General features: G+C 38.8%; 1 non-coding gene across 1 annotated transcript; it reads left to right on the forward strand.

Moving 5' to 3' along the window:
- Positions 1-15,594: 15,594 nt before the first annotated feature.
- Positions 15,595-15,701, forward strand: LOC131173715 (small nucleolar RNA R71). The gene has a single exon (XR_009144028.1). It is a non-coding gene; the product is annotated as a small nucleolar RNA R71 (small nucleolar RNA).
- The last annotated feature ends 5,935 nt before the right edge of the window (positions 15,702-21,636 follow it).

The following is a 21,636-nucleotide window of genomic DNA, read 5'->3' on the forward strand; positions in this document are numbered from 1 at the left end:
TCCTTGCACTCTTCACTGAACTCAAAAGAAACATCTTTTTACAAAAGTCTAGACAAAGGCAATGCTATCTTATAGAAATCCTTAATGAACCTGCAATAGAAACCTGCATGACTAAGAAAAGAGCGTACTTCCCTCACAGTTGTGGGGTAGGGTAAGTTTACAATTAAATCAATTTTAGATTTATCCGCCTCAATACCCCAATTAGAGACGACATGACCCAAAACAATCCCCTGTTCCACCATAAAATGACACTTCTCATAATTCAAAATAAGATTTTTCTTAATGCATCTCTCAAGAACAGAAGTCAAATGATGTAAACATGCATCAAATGAATCACCATGCACAGTAAAATCATCCATGAACACCTCAATGCAAGTATCAATGTAATCTGAAAATATGGTCATCATGCATTTCTGAAAATGTGGCAGGTGCATTACAAAGCCCGAAGGGCATCCTTCTAAAAGCAAAAGTTCCAAAAGGGCAAGTGAAGGTAGTCTTCTCTTGATCCTCTGGTGCAATCACAATTTGATTATATCCAGAAAAGCCATAGAGAAAGTAGAAATGAGACTTACCTGCTAACCGCTCAAGCATCTGATCAATGAATGGCAGTGGGAACTGGTCCTTCCTTGTTGTTGAATTCAGCTTGCAGTAGTCTATGCACATTCGCCATCCACTCTAAATCCTTGTTGGAACAAGTTCATTATCTTGGTTTGCTACCACAGTGACTCTTGATTTTTTTGGCACTACTTGGACTGGACTTACCCATTTACTGTCTGAAATTGGGTAAATAACTCCTGCATCCAATAGCTTTAAAATCTCCTTCTTCACAACCTCCATCATCTGTGGGTTCAACCTCCTTTGACCTTCTCTACTTGGTTTAGCCTCATCCTCTAGTAAAATCCTATGCATGCACACTGATGGACTTATACTATTGATTTCAGCTATTATCCATTCAATTGCTTCCTTGTGTAGCCTCAGAACCCTATTCAATCTTTCTTCTTGAATCTTTGTTAAATTACTTGAGATGATAACTGGAAGTGTCTCATTGTCTCCCAAGTAAACATACTTCAAATGCTCAGTTAGAGGCTTTAGTTTAAGAACTGGTGCCTGCACCATAGAAGGTAATAATTTTGTGTGAGAAACAGGTAAGTCAATTTTGATACTCCATACCTTTTTTGAATAGGAGGTAATGACTGCTATGCCATTACTGCCTCTTGAACCTCTACACTTAATGCTTGATTGTTACTGACTTCTTGAATTCCTTGACTAATCATCACTTCTAACTCATCCTTCATGCTTAACTCAAAAACATCCAGCACAATTATATCAACAACATCAATAGAAAAGACAGAATGATCACCAGCAGGATACTTCATGGCATCAAAGATATTGAATTTGACAGTCTCTTCATCAAACTCCATAGTTAAGGTACCATCATCCACATCAATTTTTGTCTTGGCAGGTTTTAGGAAAGGTCTTCCAAACAAAATCAAAGCTGACTTTGGTGTGGGAACACTATCCTCCATATCCAGAATGTAAAAATCTGCAGGAAAAATCAATTCTCCAACCAGCACCAACACATCCTCAACTACGCCCAATGGGTAAGTATTAGAACGATCAGCTAACTAAATAATGACACTGGTTTCTTTCAAATGACCCAAATTTAAAGTTTGAAAAATTGAATTTGACATAACATTAATAGATGCTCCTAAATCTGCCATTGCACGTTCAAATTTAGAATCACCTATTCTGCAGGGAATAGAAAATGAACCTGGATCCTTACACTTAGGAGCTAATTTTTGCTGAATTAATGTCGACACATTTTCCCCCAGACTGATCTTCTCATTATTCCTCAAATTGCCCTTTGTAGTGCATAGTTCCTTAAGGAATTTAGCATACTTGGGAACTTGTTTGATTGCATCAAGTAAAGGTATATTCACCTCCACCTTCATAAAAGTCTCCAAAATTTCTTTTTCTTAATCTTCTTTCTTATTTTTAGCCAACCTGCATGGGAATGGAGGAAGAATAGCATTATTAACCTTATTCAGTTTAGGTTCAGTATTTACCTCAACTTCAGGAACTTCAGATTCTTTTGCTCCTTGCTTCTTCTTTTTCATTGGCTCATGTGGAGTCTGGTTATCAACTTCTTTCCCACTTCGCAACACTATAGCACTCGCATTTTCTCTAGGGTTCATGACTGTTTGTGATGGAAGCTTTCCAGAACCTTGAGCTTCCAACTTACTCACAGATGAGGCTAATTGACCAATCTGCCTCTCTATGTTTTGAATGCTATTTTTGGTCTCCTATTGAAACTATTGTGTATTGTTAGTCAAAGCCTTAACAATTTCATCAAGTGACATACCTTGATTTGAGGGAGGTGGAGGTGGAAGTGGTTGATTCATTTGTGGTCTTTACTGCTGGTATCGGTTTTGCACTGGTTGATTCCCATAACTCAGATTGGGATGATCTCGCCGTCCTGGATTATAAGTATTCGAATAGGGATCATACCTGCATTGTGGTTGTCCATAATGTCCCACTGCATTAGCATGTTACATTGATTCATCCTCTTGTAACGTAGGACACATGTCGGTAGCATGACCTGAACCCGAACAAATTCCACATACCTTAACAGTTTGCATATTCCCTATAGCCAACTGCTTCAACAAAGAAGTTAAATCAGAAATTTGTTTCTCAAGGTTAGATGTACTTACCTCATTAACCTTCATAGGTGTGTGATCCATTCTCATTCCAAACTGCTGAGAATTTGCTGCCATGTTAGCAATCAGCCTCCTTGCCTCTTCTGGTGTCTTGTCAACCAAAGCTCATCCACTAGCAGCATCTATCATACTGTGGTCCATTGGTAGAAGTCCCTCATAGAAATACTGAATCAACAGCTGCTCACTTATTTGATGATGGAGACAACTTGCACACAGTTTCTTAAATCGTTCTCAATACTCATACAATCTCTCTCCATTGTACTACCGGATGCCACAAATTTCTTTTCTTATGTTGGCAACACGGGAAGTAGGAAATAATTTCTCCAAAAATATCTACTTCATCCCATTCCATGAGTTGACAGATCTGGAAGGAAGGTAATACAACCAATCCTTAGTTGTTCCTTCCAGTGAGAAAGGGAAAGCTCGAAGCTTGATTTGATCCTCTGAAACTCCTTGAGGTTTTATGCTGGAACACACAACATGAAATTCTTTTAAATGCTTATGTGGATCCTCACCTTCAAGACCATGAAACTTAGGCAACAAATGGATTAGTCCAGATTTCAACTCAAAAGCAACATTTAAAGCAGGGTATTGAATACACAAAGGTTGTTGGTTTAGATCAGGAGCAGCCAACTCTTTCAAAGTCCTAGCAGCCATGGTTTCATTTTTGGAATTTGAATCCAAATCCGAATCTGAACTTAACTCCTTTGGAGATTGGACTCCTTCAGATGTACTCGAAATCTGCTTAGCCTGCTTAGCCAATTTTCTCAACTTTTTAGCTATTTTTTCTACTTCTGAATCAAAGATCAACTCACCAAATTGAGAAGTTCTTGTCATAAATAAAAAGAAATCAAAGTAAGAATAGAAAATTGCCTCAAAACCCTAGAAAACAATAGAATTTGGCCTCAAGAGTGTGGGGCAAATGAATCTTATTCTGATAAGAACGTTGTTTCCTTCAAAATAGGTATGGGTGGCCTTCCAAATTCATCCAAAAATCTATCGATGAATAGTAACACCATAATTTTTTTCAAAAACCTGAAAATAGCAACACTTCACAAACAAAATTAATAACAGAATATCTGACACCAAAAACACAAAATCTAATGAATTTCAGTCCCTGTCAATGGCACTAAAATTCTTGGTGGGTGTCAAATCCACCAGAAATTAAATAAACTAAAATCACTAATTATGAAATATTTTTTGCAGTAAGTGGTAAATCTAGGTCGAACCCTAGATACTGAATTATTAAATTTTGTACACTTGTGTAATGGAAAAAAGAAGCAAAGGTTGGGGGGGGGGGTTAATTCGTAATCCAAAGAAGAAATCAAAAATCCAAAATTTAGATCTAAAAGTAAATAAGAAACTCTCAAATTGAACAAACATCAGTCCAAGGTAATTCGCATTCCAATGCATTGATTCGATCATAGATAAAAGAAATACAATTATATCTTATTGAATACTTAACGTGGATTTACCAAACAGTGAGGTAAACCCCTGACTTTCCTATACTCATCAATTCGAGCCTAGCACTCTTCTTGACTCTAATTATTAACTGAATTGGTATTAAGCAATCCTCATCAAATTAATAACTGCTTTAAGAATAAGTAATTAAGCTGAACAACAATTTATGAAGTATAAATCATTTAATTCACCCTATTGTTTTCTTAGGTTATTATCAAAAACTGGGATCATAATCAATAAAACCTAATTGTTACTCATGTTCAATCTTACACAACAATTATGGATTATGAAGATGAACTAGCAATTGGTCACATCAAACAATTAACTAATAGGCCTTTTTAGCAAATCATTCAATAGATCAAAGACAATGAAATCAGAAAACAATAGATATTAAAAAAGACACAAATTAAATTAAGAACCTGATCTCATAAATCAAGCAAAAGAACTTGAATCCCTTAAACTGAATTAAAAACTTAGCCACTCATGTTCTTAGCTTACAGAAAAATAAAGACAAATAAAGAAAAAATCTAAAAAGAGAATGGAGAACGAAGGTCTTCTATGGAGAACGAAGGTTTGAATTTGAGATCGAGAGGCTGCTGAATGGTCTTGTGTTGGCTGCTGCCTCTTCTATTTATAATAAATGGTCTAGGGTTAGGTTTTTTAGAGTCTCTGTCAAAAACTGCAACTGGAGCAAAATCAGGAAACTGATTGTCGACGGATACATGACCCGTGTATCACTACACGTCCCAGGGCCGTGTAACTTATTGGAGCTGAATGGGTATGTCTTGCATTGGCACAAAAGGTTACACGGGTCTCCAGGATTTACACGGGTCAAGTTACACGGCCCGTGTACTTTGTTTCTTACTCGGTTCTCTGGATTTCTTCTGGCAGAATGTTACACGGGTCTGTGGTTGTGCTTACAAGACCCGTGTACTTTGTATCAACAATGCTTCTCAATTCTTCAACCTTTCTAAGTTTCCTTCCACACTTCTATGTTCTAGGACTTCACCAAAACCCTGAAAAATACAGCAAGAGTTAAATTAATGCAAATGCTGAAAATTTCTCTATTTAACACAATTATTTCAACAACTCTCTAAACATATGCCTAATAGATAATTATACTTTAATCAATTGAATTAGGCATAAAGATACCCTAGAAACATTAAATGTGATGGAAGTAAAATTAATAAATTATGTACTTATTAGGTTTATATGTAAAAGCAGGCTTTTCTACTTATTTTGGTCTTCTAATATTTATATCAGGTGCCTAAAATTCATGTTTCAGAGTCCCAAAAGCCATAGAATTCTATTCGGAACAAGAGCAGGAGAATCCATGTAAAAATAGAAGTCTGTCTATGGTAAAGTACACGGCTCATCTGGCATTACATGGCCTTGGCTCGTGTGAGTCTCTGAACTACTTCATGCTTCACGTTGTGGGGAGGATAACATTACATGAGGGTAAGCAAGTTTCATAGCCCATGTACTATGGTCTTTCCTTGTTTCTTCGGGTTTTCATGGCCAGAGGGTTACACGGGTCCTGGTTCATGCTTACACTACCCGTGTATTATTGTACAATAAGCTTTTCTTGCTTTTCCTGACTTTCAAACTTGTTCAATCAACTTCTATGCTTTGGATCTTCATTAAAACACCTAAAATGATACATAAAACATGAAATTAAGTAGAGATTATTAAGACTAATAAAAACTAATGATCCTAAGTAAAATGCATGCAATTAAGTACCTATATGCTATGAAATGCAATGCAAAAGTGCCTTATAATATCTATATGATACAAGTGTATCAAATACCCACAAACTTAAACTTTTACTTGTCCTCAAACAAAATAAAACTTTGAAAACTCATTAGGGAACTTGATTTTTCCTAGAAACATAATAAAAAACTTAATTTGCATATAATTGAACTCTCTACAGCCTTATACTAATTTCCTAACCTTCGAGACATAGAGACATCAATATTTGACTATTAGAATTTCATCTCTTTCATAGAGTTTCAACTAATCATTCCTATTACAAGGCTATTAATAAGTCACAAATAACCTATTTTATTAGGATAGATGTGAGAAACACTTACTTGCCTTAAAGTACCTCTATTATGGATGATTGTGATGAAGTGAGGTATATTTCCAACCCTATAGACAGACCTTAATTTTCTATCTCCAATAATGCAACATATGCCTTTTAAAACATAAAAAGGTCTTTAATAGGGTTGTAATGGGGATGAAAAGGTTTTAAGGAATGCAAATATGAGGACTGCTATCTTCCAAAGGTTCCAAATATACTACACTTATTTTTTTATATTTTTGCATGGAAAAGAGGAGCATTCTTCTTAATGACTTGGTTTTAGTGCTAAGTATGTTGGCTTAATGCTCAAATTTGAACTTCTTTAATTGTTTTTCTTAATTTGGTATTTGTGTCCCTTTTGTGTTTACCCCCAAACTCATTGCTCTTGATGGGTTGGAAGGGTAATTCTTTAATGCTTTTTATTACATACTTGCACTTCTTTTAAGTTTTGTATCCTTTTTCCATCTTTCTCTCTCTCTCTCTCTCTCTCTCTCTCTCTCTCTCTCACTCTCTCTTTCTCTCTCTCTCTCTCTCTCTCTCTCTCTCTCTCTCTCTCTCTCTCTCTCTCTCTTTTATAGACCTAGTGTACCTTTCACTTATGCACTTTGGCTTCCTCATAGGGTAGGATAAGTATTTAGGCTAGGGGCTAGGGCAATGTTATGGGTTATCAAAAAAAAATTCACATAAGGGAATAGATATGGCTCAAATTGGCTATAAGAGGTGAAAATTTAATTTAAGGTAGCTAAGGCTACAATGAGTTTATAAATAAAAAATGCCTTAATCATTTCTTTATCAAGCATATGCTAGGATTTCGCCTCAATAGGTCCAAGATATAGGTTCTAGGGTTGGTGAGGTTTATCTAGGCTTATTCATATTTTAAAAATTTTCTTCAAATTTTACAGGTCCAATTTTACAAACTAATAGCTATGAAGGGGTTTAATTAGTTTGACTTCACTTAGGCAATAAAATTTTTCACAACTAATACATTGGAGTCTTTATGCCTATCTAGTTACATTCATTCCGCTTTAAAGAAAGATTAATTATTAGCTTATTAATATTTTTATTTATAGTTCTATGATAAAAACTTTTGAAAAAGTTCAGACATTGAAAAATTTTTTGGATTTTGATATACAAATATGATAAAGGTATAATAATGCAATGCAAAATGACTAAGACGAAATACAATGCATGAATGCACCCCCAAACTCAAATTTGGCATTTTCCTCAATGGCAACATATTATGCAAGCTAAATAAAGATAAAGTAGTAATCACACTCTATATTAGCAAAACATATATGTATTAAGTCAAGGGCATATGAGCATAGGAGCAGAGTTTGTACAAAATTAACCAACTAAACTAGGTAGTTACTAAGACTAAGGCCTAAGCCTGTGTAATATATCAAAATGTGTCTTAGTTTACTGTTTTAAGTTTAAAAAGTCTGTGATGGTGAGGAAGGTGCCCCCCTGCTCCTGCCTCTTGGGGATCATGTCCAATTTGTTATGGGCCTTCTGGAGATTATCCTTTATAACCCTAATCCTGTTTGATATAGTAGTCTCTAGGGTCCTCATTCGGTTGTTTATTATCATCTCCACCTTTTGCAGGTATGCAAGGACTGTGTTTACAGGTGGTGGTGTGTATGGAGGGACTCGGTCTGGTGATCCCTTATGGAGGGGGTCCAATTCTTCCCATTGCTATTGGGGCTGCTCCTGTGCCTGATCCTATGCCCTAGAAGATTCCCCTTGCTCTGCTGCTGGCCTTCAAGGAATGACATTCCCTTGTGCATCGATCAATAGGCAAGTGTCCCCTACTCTTCTACATAGCCTTATGAATATGCAAATGGTTTAGTCTATCCTGGTGGTGCCTGAAATGGGGTATAGCCTAATATGCACTGGCATAAACCCGTAGTGTAGGGCAAGTGCTGCGATGAGGCCTCCCACTTCTATTTAACCCGTGACTTGATGAAAAATCATCTTAAGGTGCTGGAAGAGGAAGTATTTGGTGTTGCGTTTCCATCAAGTCACCATACACCATAAGAAGAATAACTCATTACCATTTACCACGCTGCACAATGGTGTGGTTTGCAAGTTTGTGTAGGTATCTCAGTGATGTTGGGGCAATGGTCCTCTAGAAAGAATTGCTATCATACTGTAGTCTATTTTAAGGGATCTCCTAGAGTCCCTCACTGTCAAACCCAAACACGGAGTTAAACTCATCCATGTTCATGAGTCTATCCACTCCCAACTTGATCTTACCCCTATCTCCCCTGTTTGTGACCTATAGGGTGGCCTGAAAACTATCCAAAAACTCAAGAGTCGTGTCTTTGTATATCGAGTAGCACAGTTGGGTGAATCTCATCCACCCACTATTATCTAAGAACCTATCCACTTCTTCTTTCAGTCCGAGTTACTCTAGCAACGTTGTGTCCATATACTTTATGGATATGATCTTTCTGTTATTTAGCCTAGAGCTAATATCATGGTGGGTAGCATTTTTGAAATTCCAGAGCAAAGAAAACTCTGGTTGGGGTTGGGGTGCTTCTTGTCATGCTTGTCTTGTCCTTGCCTTTGGGGTGGTGATGGAGAATCATTCCTTCTTCTGGAAGAAGAGGAAATTCTTTATATTGCTCTTTTTGTGGGAGCCATTGAGAGAGAGAATCAAAAATGGGTTAGGGTTTGGATGGGAGAAATCAAGAAAGGGGGAGAGTTTTTGAGAGATTCTTGAAGAGAAAGATGTTTGATGTTATGGAATGGGGTATTAAAACATTTAAATAGGAGTTAAAGGGGTAGGTGTACCATTTCGCACAAAATTTTTATGCCTCTTCAAATTATTTCTACGAAGATTTACGTGGGTCGTATTCTACTACATAGGTCTCCCCATGTAATCTTTTGTCCCTTTTTCTCCTTTTCTCTTTTTCCCTTTAACTTGCACAGGATTATTTGACTTTGCATAGGGAACCTCGTGTATGTTTTTGTTCCATGAATTTCCTATTCTTTTCCTATCCCTTGTTACACAGCCCGTGTGTCTATGCACAAGGCATCCTGTGTAACTTACTGGAGTGCTTAATTTGAGTATGTTGTGTGCTTAATAAGTTACATGGGATGTGCTTCAAAGCACGAGGTACCTTGTATAACTCTCTAGACTAAAAGTTAAATATTACAGATGCATAAAATTTTCCTATCTCTTCAAACTTGTTTCTAAATATATGAATAAATTGTATAACAAAGGTTAGCAACATATATACTTCCTAAGTTTTGAAATTCTCTCATCTTGTGTAGTTTTGACTCTTCATCTCCATCTATTCCTTCCTCTTTGCTCCTTTCTTTTGCCTACAATGTCCATGGTTAGAGTTTCAGATTCCTACAGAACTTAAAGAAAGCAAAAACAAGATAAACTTAAAGAAAAATTCTGAAGTCTTGGGTTGCCTTCCAAGGAGTGCTTGTTTATGGTCTTTAGCTTTATATTCCTCTTGGCTTAATGCTACTCAGGTGGGTTGCTAAAGAAGTGTGTTACTCCTTTCTCAATTGTTTCTCCTAAGAAGTATGGCTTCAGCCTCTGCCCATTGACTTTGAAAGCTCCTAATGTTTCACTCCATATTTCTACTGCTCCAAATGGGAAGACTTACAGAACCTTGAAAGGGCTGGACCACCTGGATCTTAGCTTTCTTGGGAATAGCTTCAATCTGGAGTTGAAAAGTAGGAAAAAGTCTCCTTCTTTGATTTCTCTCCTTGTGATATGCTTGCCATGCTAGCTTTTAGTCCTATCCTTAAAGATCTTTACATTCTCATAAGTGTCTTGCCTAATCTCTTTCAGTTCATTTAGCTATAGAAGCCCTTTCTTTCCAGCAGCTTTGAGGTCAAAATTTAGGGTCTTGATTGCCCAATGGGCTTTGTATTCAAGTTCAACAAGGAGGTGGCATGACTTCCCATACACTAAGCAAAAGGAAGTGGTTCCGATAGGTGTTTTAAAGGCAATGCAGTAGGCCCATTGTGCATTATCCAATTTCAAGGATTAATCCTTCCTTGAGCAGTTTACTGTCTTCTCAAGGATCCTCTTCAATTCCCTATTTGAAATCTCCACTTGTCCACTTGTTTGAGGGTGGCATGATGTTGCCTCTTTATGAGTTACTCTATATTTTCTTAGCAAAGCTTCAAACTATTTATTGCAGAAGTGACTTCCCCCATCACTAAGGATTGCCCTTGGTGTGCCATATCTTGTAAAGATATATTTCTTGAGAAACTTGATGGCTACTCTTGCATCATTTGTTGAAAAGGCTATTGCTTTTACCACTTAGATACATAATCTACACCAATAAGGATATACTTATTGCCAAATGAGGATGGGAATGGACCCATGAAGTCTATTCCCCAAACATCAAATAGTTTAACTTCAAGTATTCCATGGAGTGGCATCTCGTTCCTTCTTTAAATGTTTCCTACTTTTTGACACTGATTGAATATCAGGATAAAATTTATCACATCTTTAAACAAGTTTGGCCAATAGAACCCTGCATGTAGTATCTTTGTTATTGTCTTAGAGAAGCTGAAATGTCCTCCATATGGTGATGAATGGTAATAGTGCAACACACTTCTACGTCCTCTAATATGCATCTCCTAATAAGTCCATCATTACACCTTTTGTATAGCAAAGGTTCCTACCAAGTGTAGTCCCTTATGTCATGTAACGGTCAGGCTCTAACCACTAGAGGAATTGTCCGCTTTGGCCATAAGCCTCATGATTTTGTCCCATAGGTGAAATGGAGAACCTCCCAGGAGATCACCCATCCTAGGATTTCTCTCAAGGGAGCACGCTTAACACTGGAGTTCTTTCAACTCTCCAGGCCATTCCACCAAAAAGCGCCTCTAGTGATTAGTTTTTCCATTTTATATATCATTACTTTTTGAACCCAAGACCATCTCCGTGCTTTGCCGATGTGGGATTTGCCTAAGGGACCTTTCTCCCCCCCTTTCAGGACTTAGTGTCCTCGTTAAGGTTTGCCCCACCATCTCCTAAGATGACACGCGAGCAGCTCTGATACCAATTGTAATGGTCGGGCTCCAACCACTAGAGGAATTATCCGCTTTGGCCATAAGCCTCACGGTTTTATCCCATAGGTGGAATGGATAACTTCCCAGGAGATCACCCATCCTAGGATTTTTCTCAAGCGAGCACGCTTAACACTGGAGTTCTTCCAACTCTCTAGGTCATTCCACCAAAAGGCTCCTTTAGTGATTAGTTTTCCTATTTTATATATTATTACTTTTTGAACCCAAGACCATCTTTGTGCTTTGCCGATGGGATTTGCCTAAGGGACTAAAGGTCCCTTAAGTAAATCCCACATCGGCAAAGCACGAGAGAGATCCTGGACTTAAATTGGGTAGTCTTGGAACACTGGTTAGCGTGCTTTTAGGTGTAAAAACCTAAGGGACAAATCTGTGAGGCCTAGCCAAAGCGGACAATACTAGCCAGTGGGCTGGGCTATTACAATTGGTATCAGAGCACTCCTCGTGGCCTCTTGAGCGATGGTGGGGCAAACCTTAGCGAGGACGCTGAGTCCCAAAAGGGGGGGAGAAAGGTCCCTTAGGCAAATCCCACATCGACAAAGCACGGGAGAGATCCTAGACTTAAATTGGGTGGTCTTGGAACACTGATTAGTGCTTTTTGGGTGTAAAAGCCCAAGGACAAATCCGTGAGGCCTAGTATGGGCTGGGCCAAAGCGGGCAATACTAGCCAGTGGGCCAGGCCATTACATGTCATGTAGGAATTTATTTTTCTAGTGGTAGGACATGTTTAGTGGCAAAACTTTGCATACAAGATAATTAATAATATTTGCATACCATGGGGGTTGAGAGATGGATAGGAGGTGCTCATCTGGAATAGAGTCATCGACTAGTTGGTCCTCAGTGAGAATTCCTTTATCTTCTTGCTTGAGTTTAAAGAGGTGGTTTACTACCATATTTTTTTTTTTATCTTTGTTTTATCATTAATTTCAAGGTCAAACTCTTGTAGAAGAAAAATCCATCTAATCGACCTTAGTTTGGCTTCCTTTTTGTTCAAGAGGTATCGGATAGTAGCATGGTCTGTGTATATAATGATTTTGGATCCAATTAGGTAGGATCTGAATTTGTCCATTACAAATACTACTGTTAAAAGTTCTTTCTCTATGGTTGTATAGTTGACCTATGCATCATCAAGTGTTTTGCTTCCATAGTAGATAGCATAGACTTTTTTGTCCTTTCTTTGTCTATGTACTGCTTCTACTGTATAGTCACTTGCATTGCACATCACCTCAAATTGCAACTCCCAATCTAGTGGTTGCAATATGGGTGTAAAAATCAAGGCTTCTTTTATCCTATAAAAAGAGTTAAGGCAACTATCATCAAAGTTAAAGGTACATCTTGGTTCAATAAATTTATTAATAGCTTAGCTATTTTTAAGAAATCCTTGATGAATCTTCTATAGAAGCCTGCATGCCCCAAAATGCTTCATACTTCTTTGACTAATGATGGCAGTGGCATTTTCTCTATTATCTCGATCTCCACCTTGTCCACTTCAATCCCTTTTTCTGACACAAGGTGACAAAAAACTATGCCCTCTCTTACCATAACGTGGCATTTTTCCTAATTGAGGGTTAGGTTTGACTCCTCACATCTTTATAACACTTTGGATAGGTTAGCTAAACATTCATCAAAAGTAGTTCCATAAATAGAGAAATATCTATGAAGACCTCCATAATGTTTTTAATAAAATAAAAAAAAATAGCCATCATGCATCTTTGGAAAGTGGCTAGGGCATTACAAAGACCAAAGGGAATTTTCCTATGGGCAAAAGTACCATAGGGGCAAGTAAAAGTGGAAACTTCTTAGTCTTTTGGGTGAATTGGGATTTGGAAGAATCCCAAATACCCATCCAAATAACAAAAATGGGAATGCTTAGCTAGCCTTTCAAGCATATGGTTGATAAAAGGAAGAGGAAATTGGTCTTTTCTGGTGGCACTATTTAGCTTCCTATAATCAATGCACATACGCAAACCAGTGACCGTCCTAGCAGGAATCAGCTCATTATTTTCGTTTTTAATAACAGTTATCCCACCTTTTTTAGGCATTACATGTACCGGACTAACCCATTTACTATTAGAGATATCTGCATCTAGTAGTTTCAAAATTTCTCCCTTTGTTGCTTCCTTCACATTAGGGTTTAATCTCCTATATATTTAATGGTAGGTTTATTGTTCTCTTCCATAGGTATTCTATGCATACAAACGGAAGGGCTAATCCCTTTAAAGTCTTCTATTATGTACCCTGTAGTTTTACTATAGGTCCTAAATTCCTTTAAAAGTTTTTCCTCTTTTAAATCAGTTGGAAATAACACTTATTATGACAGGATAATTAGAATTTAAGTTCATAAATGCATACCTGAGAGTAGAAGGAAGAGGTTTCAATTCTACCTATTTCTTAGCCTCTTATGGTTCAGCCATGGTTTTGACTCCTTTAGCTCCTGCACTTAGAGTGCCTGAGCTAAGGATAAAGGTGGGTTAGCTTCAAAGGATTGTGCATAGGCTGTTATTTCCTTGTTCTCATCATCTATGATGTTGCTTTGCACTATACATGCTTCGAGAGGATCTTCAGGATATCTCTTATGAAATTCCTCTTTAACTAGCTTATCTATAATGTCAACCCTTAAGCACTAATCCGTGTCTAGCTTATGTTTCATTGCTTTAAATAGGTTGAATTACACTTCCTTATCTTTTACTTTGAGAGTTAACAGCCCATTCTTAGTGTTGATGATAGCTCCGACAGTTGCCAAGAAAGGCCTTCCCAATATAATGAGAATTTAAACATCTTCCTCCATCGCTAGGATAACAAAATCGACAAGAATAAAAAATTTGCCTACCTGGATGGAGATGTTCTCCATGATGCCAATTGGATACTTGACAGACCTATTTGCCAGTTGCAATGAGATCATAGTTGGTTTAAGCTCTCCAACATTTAGCTTTTGGCATATTGATGGGGGCATCAGACTGACACTCGCACCTAGATCACAAAGGGCTTTGTCTACATTCATGTTGCTAATAAGATAAGGTATTAAGAAGCTTCTAGGGTTCTTAAGTTCTAGAGGCAACTTGTTTTATAAAATGGCATTGCATTCCTCTGTCAAAGCAACTATCTCATAATCCTTTAGCCTTCTTTTTTTTTCAGAGGATTTCCTTTAAGAACTTCACATAGGATGGCATATGAGATAGTGCTTCAGTGAAAGGAATGTTAATGTAAAGTTTCTATAAAACTTTCAAAAACTTTCCAAACTGCTTATCTAACTTTGCCTTCTGAAATCTTTGAAGAAAAGTAGAAGGGGCTAGTATAGTTGGAGTAGTTTTTTTTTTTTTTTCTCCTCCTCTTCCTTATCCTTTTCAGCTTCCTTCTCTTCTCCCTTTGTTTGGTTATCATAATTAGTAGAAGTTTCTTCTATTGATTTTTATTTATCTTTTGGTTATTATTTCTTTAGAATTCTACACTCCACAAAGCAACTATCTTGCAATGCTCTTTAGGGTTTATCTCTGGTTAACTAGGCAGCTTACCAATGGCTTTATTTAAAGAGCTAGCTTGGTTTTTAAGCATATTATTGTGAGTAGCTAGTTGATCCATTCTAGAAGCTAGTTCCTTTATAATCTCATTTTTTTATTGTTGTGCTGCTAAAAAGCTTTCCATCATGGATTCCATAGTCAACTTGGATTCAAGCTATTGAGGTTGAGGAGGTGGTAGTGGCAGAGCTAGGTTCTATTCTCTATTCTGAAAACCTGAAGGTGGTGCTGGTGGTGGTGGTCTATATCCTTACTGTTTGTTGATGGGCTAATTCTATTGATTCTGTGATTACCATGTGAAGTTGGGGTGGTTTCTCCATCTAGGGTTATAAGTCTTTAAGTATGGGTTGTTTATATGCCTCTAGTTGACGTTTCCTCCATTATTCATGTAGTTTATTTGCTCTATGGAGGGCTCATTATAGTTGCTGTATTCTAAAGCCATGTGACCTCTTCCACAGTTGTCACAGTTTTGATTGCTTAACCCTACTATATTGACCTACTTCTTGTCAATTCTCCTTGTGAGTTGGTCAAACTAAGTATTGATCATACTTAGAGCATCCAGTTCTAGGATTCTAATTATTCTCCTTATGTCTCTCTCTCATTTGATGATTCAAAATTATGATATGCAACTCTCTCAAGAAGTTTAAGAGCTTTGTTTATTATGTTCTCCATGAGGTCTCCCCCTATTGCTAAATCAATTGTGCTCCTTGTAAATGGTAGCAATCCATTATAAAAATTTCGAACTAGGAGCCAGTCCTCTATGCCATGGTGTGGGCACTCTTTTTGAAGGTCCTTATACCTTTCCCATACATCATAAAGTGATTCTCCTTCCCTTTGCCTAAAAGTATTCAACTCGATTTTCAATTTTATAGTCTTTACAGGTGGGAAGTACCTTGTTAAGAAGGCTTATGAAAGATCTTTCTAGGTGGTGAATCTAGTTGAGAAAGTAACCACTTTTTTGCCTTATCTCTAAGAGAGAATGGGAATGCTCTAAGTCTGATTGCTTCCTCTGAGACTCTATTCATCTTAAATGTGTCACATAGAGCAAGAAAGTACTAAAGGTGATAGTGTGGATCTTCCACAGGTGAACCTCCAAACTGAGTTTATTGAATCATCTGGAGCTATGCTAATTTAAGCTCAAAGTTATTTGCTTCCACTGTGAGCCTAATAACACTAGATTGGTCCCTTAAGGGTTTTAGCCTATTGTTGGTGACTATGGTCAAAGTTTTAAAAACTACTAGTTTTGGTTCCTAATGTGTCCTACCTCTCTTGATGGCTCTAAGAGTTTTGTCTATTTCAGGATCCAATTTAAGCAGCTTATCTTCAATTTTTGTTCTGGTCATAAACTGAACAGAGAGTTTGAAAAAGGAATAAAAAGTAAAAGTAAATTAAGTAAATTAAATAAATAAAAATATATGCCTAAATCAGTTAAATTGTCTATCACTTAATATGACTAAAAATTTCCCTGTAACAGCATTAAAAACTTATTTGCTGGTTTATAACCCTGCAAGTGCACGGATCATGAACAAGTAATATAATAATGAGTAGAGTATTATTCCCATAAGGAATTTATAAGTGTAAGTACCAAGCTAGAGAGTGACAACAACTTTGACTGTTTTGACTATCGAACGTGTTGAGAATTAAAAGAAGATAAAGCAATAAACTTAGATGTAAAAATCAATTAGCTAAATCAATTCCAGGAATAAGATTTCACGCTTCAACCTTATTATGGACTTAACCTCACCTATTTAATAGATTAAAAATTATTACTTTGTGTCGCAAGGGATTTTTGCGGTCGCCTGGACGATCACTCACCGAAGTGGAAAAGAGTGAGGAGTCGCCACCTTAGTTTTAAGGGAAACTAAAGAAAACCATATGGGAAGATAAATTAAAAGTGAAACCACTTCAAAACAGAGATTCTAGGTTCGGGGTCCGTATACGGGTGGGGAAGGTGTTAGGCACCCCACCTCGTCCCTTAATAAGGGTAAGTAGATTTAACTTTGCATTAGTTAAGAGGGCTCGAATAGACATGTTAATCCTTTTGACCAAAGGAAATTTTAATTTTTCACTACATTCGGATCACCCAGATACATAAGTAAATGAGACAACCTTAGTGAATTGACGTTACAAATTTTTTAGTTTTGAGATTATTTTGCGTACGGGTTGAGATTTGGTGTGAGAATCGGATAAGAACCCTCCTCCAATCTCTATTTAATGGTTATTTATTAAAACTTTGAGTGGGGACCGGATAAGAACTCTCCTCCGATCTCCTTTAAATATTTATTAATGTTTTGAGTGGAGACCGGATAAGAACTCTCCTCCGATCTCTATTTAAATAGTTATTAAAATTTTGAGTTGAGACCGGATAAGAACTCTCCTCCGATCTCTTCTAAGTTACTTATTAAAATTTTGAGTGGAGACCGGATAAGAACCCTCCCCCGATCTTCCTTAAATATCTATTAAAATTTTGAGTTGAGACCGGATAAGGACTCTCCTCCGATCTCTTTTAAATTAACAGGAGCCTGAAAGGGACTTTTCCGATCTCCCGGATTTTGATTTCAGCTACACGGCGTAAAAGCCTAAAACTAAGGATTCGGGCACTCAAAGATGCTGGGGGATAAGGCTTCTCGATACCTTTTGGCTAGATGGGGAAAACTACACTTGATTTACCGACCTTCCGTGTATTCATTTTACCAACATCTATTAATGACCGATCTATTCTGTTTCGTTTACTTTGGTTTTATTCCACTTTATGACATCTTTGTCGAATTACTGTTTACGTCGGCCTAGTAGTTTGGCTATCTTCTTGACGTGTTATTCATGTTCTCTCTTTTAAAAGAGACCCCTAAGTTGCAGTTACCTACGTTTACCCAACCATTTACATACTAGGAGTTAGAAAACTTGCTTTCAAAAAATAACGAAGATTAATAAAAATGAACTGATCACTAAAGAGATGATTTGGGAGTGTCATTCTTTGGGGTTCGTTTCTGCAAAAATAATCTTGAAGAAAGTTGCCGATGTAAGAAGAACACAGGAAAATGCGGAAAGTAAATGCAGACACTCGATAAAACAGTGGTATGAGCTCTTACAGTAACATCCTTTGGGGATCGTTTGTGCAAAAGTAATCTTGAAGAAAGTCACAGATGTAAGAAGAACAAAGAAAATGCGGAAAGTAAATGTAAACACTTAGTAAAACAGCAATATGAGCTCTTACCTGTGAGGAGCCAAAGCTACTGAAATAGCTACAGGGTGGCAAATAGAGATAAGACAGTGGGCTGATTAGCCTTGAGAGCTGATGTTAGTCGGGAAGTAAAAGGAGCTTAGCTAAAATATGATCGGATTAAGATAAAAGCCGAGTGGAATGAAGTTTAGCTTAGACAGTGGGAATGGAAAACAGAGATGATAAAGGGCTGAAAGTGAGGGTGTAGCCAGATAATGAACAAACTGGAAATGTAGAGTTCCAGTATTCAGAATCCTTTTCAAGAAAACACCTTAGAAAACTAGTTTCAAAAGTCTTTTCAATCAAAACTTTAAAGTAGCAGAATAACAAACTGAAATGAAGTTTTCAGAGTTCTTCCGCTATAATAACAGCCTCTCTTTTTGCTCGTCCGTCCCCTGAACAGTTTTTTCATGCAGGTATTTATAGGAATCGGGCGCTCCCCGTGAAGGGTCAGGATTTATTTTGAGGGAGATGGAGGGTCAAGATTTCGAAGGACATGATCAGATGTCCAGGAATTAAAGAGAATCAAAATGAATGGCTGAGATCCCCCTTCAGAACATTTGTCCTTTTCTTCTTTCAATCTGACTGTCCCAAATCTTCTTGTCCGGAACGATCTAAGGGCTAAGAGTGAAAGACACTGGTATTGTCGTCTTCTCTCTTGATCCAAGGGCTCTAGGTTTGTCCTTACAAGTAGGATCAACGGTGGAGACTGAGATGTACAGGACTGTCATGACATACCCTGGCACCTGTCAGCATTGCGGGCGATTCTTAGGCGTGCGGTGGAGATCTCGTCTGCAACGCTTTAACTACCTCGGCCCTGATTTTGACGACAGTTATTGGGATTTGTCTTATTCCTTTTGCCTTCCGATCCCTCCTCTTTCTGATCTCTTTCACATGTTCTTTTCCGATCTTTCAGGCTGGTCTCCCATCTTCCGATCTATTGTTCCGATCTTTCCCTTCCTTAGGTCCGGTCTGGTCAAAGCATTAATTGCCCCTTGATTCCCGAAGCGTTCGCTTCGTTTCCTGCTCAGCAATAAATGCTCATTTTCCCCCTATATATACCCCTGTTGACAGAGACATTTCCTTCATCTGATTTCCCTCTCTTCCCTCTTACTTCTCTAGTTCTAGCTGCTCCGGCGGTTGCTCCGGCCATGATCGTGGTTTTTGATCTTTTTCCGATGGATTCCTTTACTCACCGACTGAAAATTTACGACCCCGGTGATCGAACGACCTTAACTGACGATGGTGAGAGAACTGGATTTGACCGATCTGTATTGCGGACCTCGGTTGTACCGATCTCGAGATGCTCAATTGAGTTCATTCGGATTCTCACCACATTGGGTGTTCCGACAGCGTCTTTCCTCCACATTGGGTGTTCCGACAGCGGGTCGGTTTCGAGTGGTAACATCGATGATGATGTCTCTCATCTTCATGGGAGTCATAGTCACCCCATCTGAGCTGTACATCTATCCGATGTCAACAGCCGGTCTCCTGATCACACACATCTTTTGATTCAGCCACGAGACTAGGCTTTGACATAGGTCCTTTTAGATAGGATGTTCCACCGGTCTCTAGAGATCGCCCAAATGATGTAGTTAGACCTTTATTTGTAATCCGATCCCTAGAGATCGCCCAAATGATGTAGTCCGATCTTTTTTGGAAATAAAAGTCTTGTTTCCCCAATTATTATCTTATTGTTTATTTTTCGATCTCTGATATATTTGGCCGATTGGGTTCTTAACAAAATGACTCTTAACTAATCCTTTATTCAAAATATTCAACTTATTATGCCGACCTCTACTTAATCGATCTCGGAATGCTCGAGAGACGTGTCAGAACAGCTGGCGAATCCCGTTAACCGATGTACTGCATGGAACCTCGTGAGCATTTAATGCTCGGACTAGTATAAATAGGGGTGAGGGGCTAGCTAGTTCTCTCATTCCGTTTTTAGCCTCTTTGCTCTCAACTTCGAAGTTCTCTCATTTTCTCAAGTTTTCTTCCGACGCCGATCAGACTCCGGTAAGGGCTTTGATCCTCTTTTAGTTTAAGTTTTTTGTTTCTTTTGAAAATGAGCGGTGCCGAAGGTCAGAGAGCGGCGAGCCCTCCTTCCATTCAGTTCTCATGGTCTTCCGATGAAGAAGAGGTAGTCGGGCCAAGCACGCAACCTGAACCTCCTAGGGCCTCCGTTCCAGCTCGGGGGCGAATCATACCATCAAGGCGTGTTCGTCCCTCAGGGAGGGAGACTCTCCCTATAGACGAGCTACCGTCGATTCTTCGAGAATTCGATCTGCAATCGTTTAGCCAAGAATACAATATTTGTCCTGATTCATATGAGCTAATCAAGTGCCACGGCGATCTTCGTGTCGATCACTCCTTTGAAGAGAATGACATGGTTATGGTGTACGAGGAACAGTTAAAGGCTGGTCTTCGGTTCCCTCTAGATGATTTCTATAAGGAGGTCTTAAAACTTCACCGAGCGTGCATTGCTCAAATTCACCCCAACTCATGGCGGATCTTGGTAGCCTTCCGAGGCCTATGCCGAGCTAAGGGAATCAGACCTACGGCTAAGGTGTTCGCCGAGTTGCACAGGCTAACTCGCCGAAAGGACGATGACCACTGGTTCTTTCAGGCGAAGCCTCATTGCGGGCTCTTTTCCGATCTGCCCTCGTCTCTCAAGAATTGGAAGAACCGTTTCTTCATCCTGAGGAGCAAAGATCCGAGCCGCTTTGAGGACTTCCCCCGCAGCTGGTGGTACCAGGGGCCCTTGCTTCCGAATCGCCTTACCCTGAACCAGGAGGAAACTTTAATAGTGATGGATCTGAAGAGTCAGGCCGCCACTCTAAAGTATTCCTGTCCAAATGCGGTGACTGCCGAGCTGCATCATTGGACCATGCAGCTGATCACCGGCCAAGATCGCGAACTTCCACTCTCTGACCTCGGCATTGGTATTTTCTATATCTCAGATCTCAGGACCTTAGCGGTCTCACTGACCTTTTCTTTGTGCAGGTATGGCTGGTGGTGAGGGTTCTAGGAAGCGGAAGAAGGACAAAGAGATCCTCCGGAAAATAAAGGAGATGAAGCATTCGGAAGTGCCTCGAACACTTGGTTATGAACCTGGGGAAGTACAAGGAGACCCGCCTCCACCTTCGGATCTACTGACCGCTGAAGCTGTCCGATCTCCTCCTAGATCGGAAGATCAGCCTCCGACTCTTTCAGTTGTTCCAAACACGGAAAGGGGGCCTTCTCAATCTTCTAGGAGGACCTCTTCTCGTGGCGCTCAAAAGCTAATGGAGTCTCTGAAGAATAACCGGACTGTTCGGGAGAACCCCGGTTTTGCCCAAGTCTTGGGGTCTTCCATCTTTCTTCGGGAGGATCGGGACAGGCTATCCTCGAACAGCCTTGATGATATCTTGACTCACTCCATGAGCCTGAACGTGGAATGCCTGGTGAATCAGACCATGGTTTGGGAAAAGGTCCAGCGTCTGGGTAAGGAGATCGGGAAGAAAAATCAGGAGCTGGCTTCCCTCCGATCCCAACTCTCATCCGCCCGGGATTATATATCTCAAGTTGAGGGACGGGCGA

The sequence above is a fragment of the Hevea brasiliensis genome, chromosome 14 (assembly GCF_030052815.1).
Source record: "Hevea brasiliensis isolate MT/VB/25A 57/8 chromosome 14, ASM3005281v1, whole genome shotgun sequence".
NCBI lineage: Eukaryota > Viridiplantae > Streptophyta > Magnoliopsida > Malpighiales > Euphorbiaceae > Hevea > Hevea brasiliensis.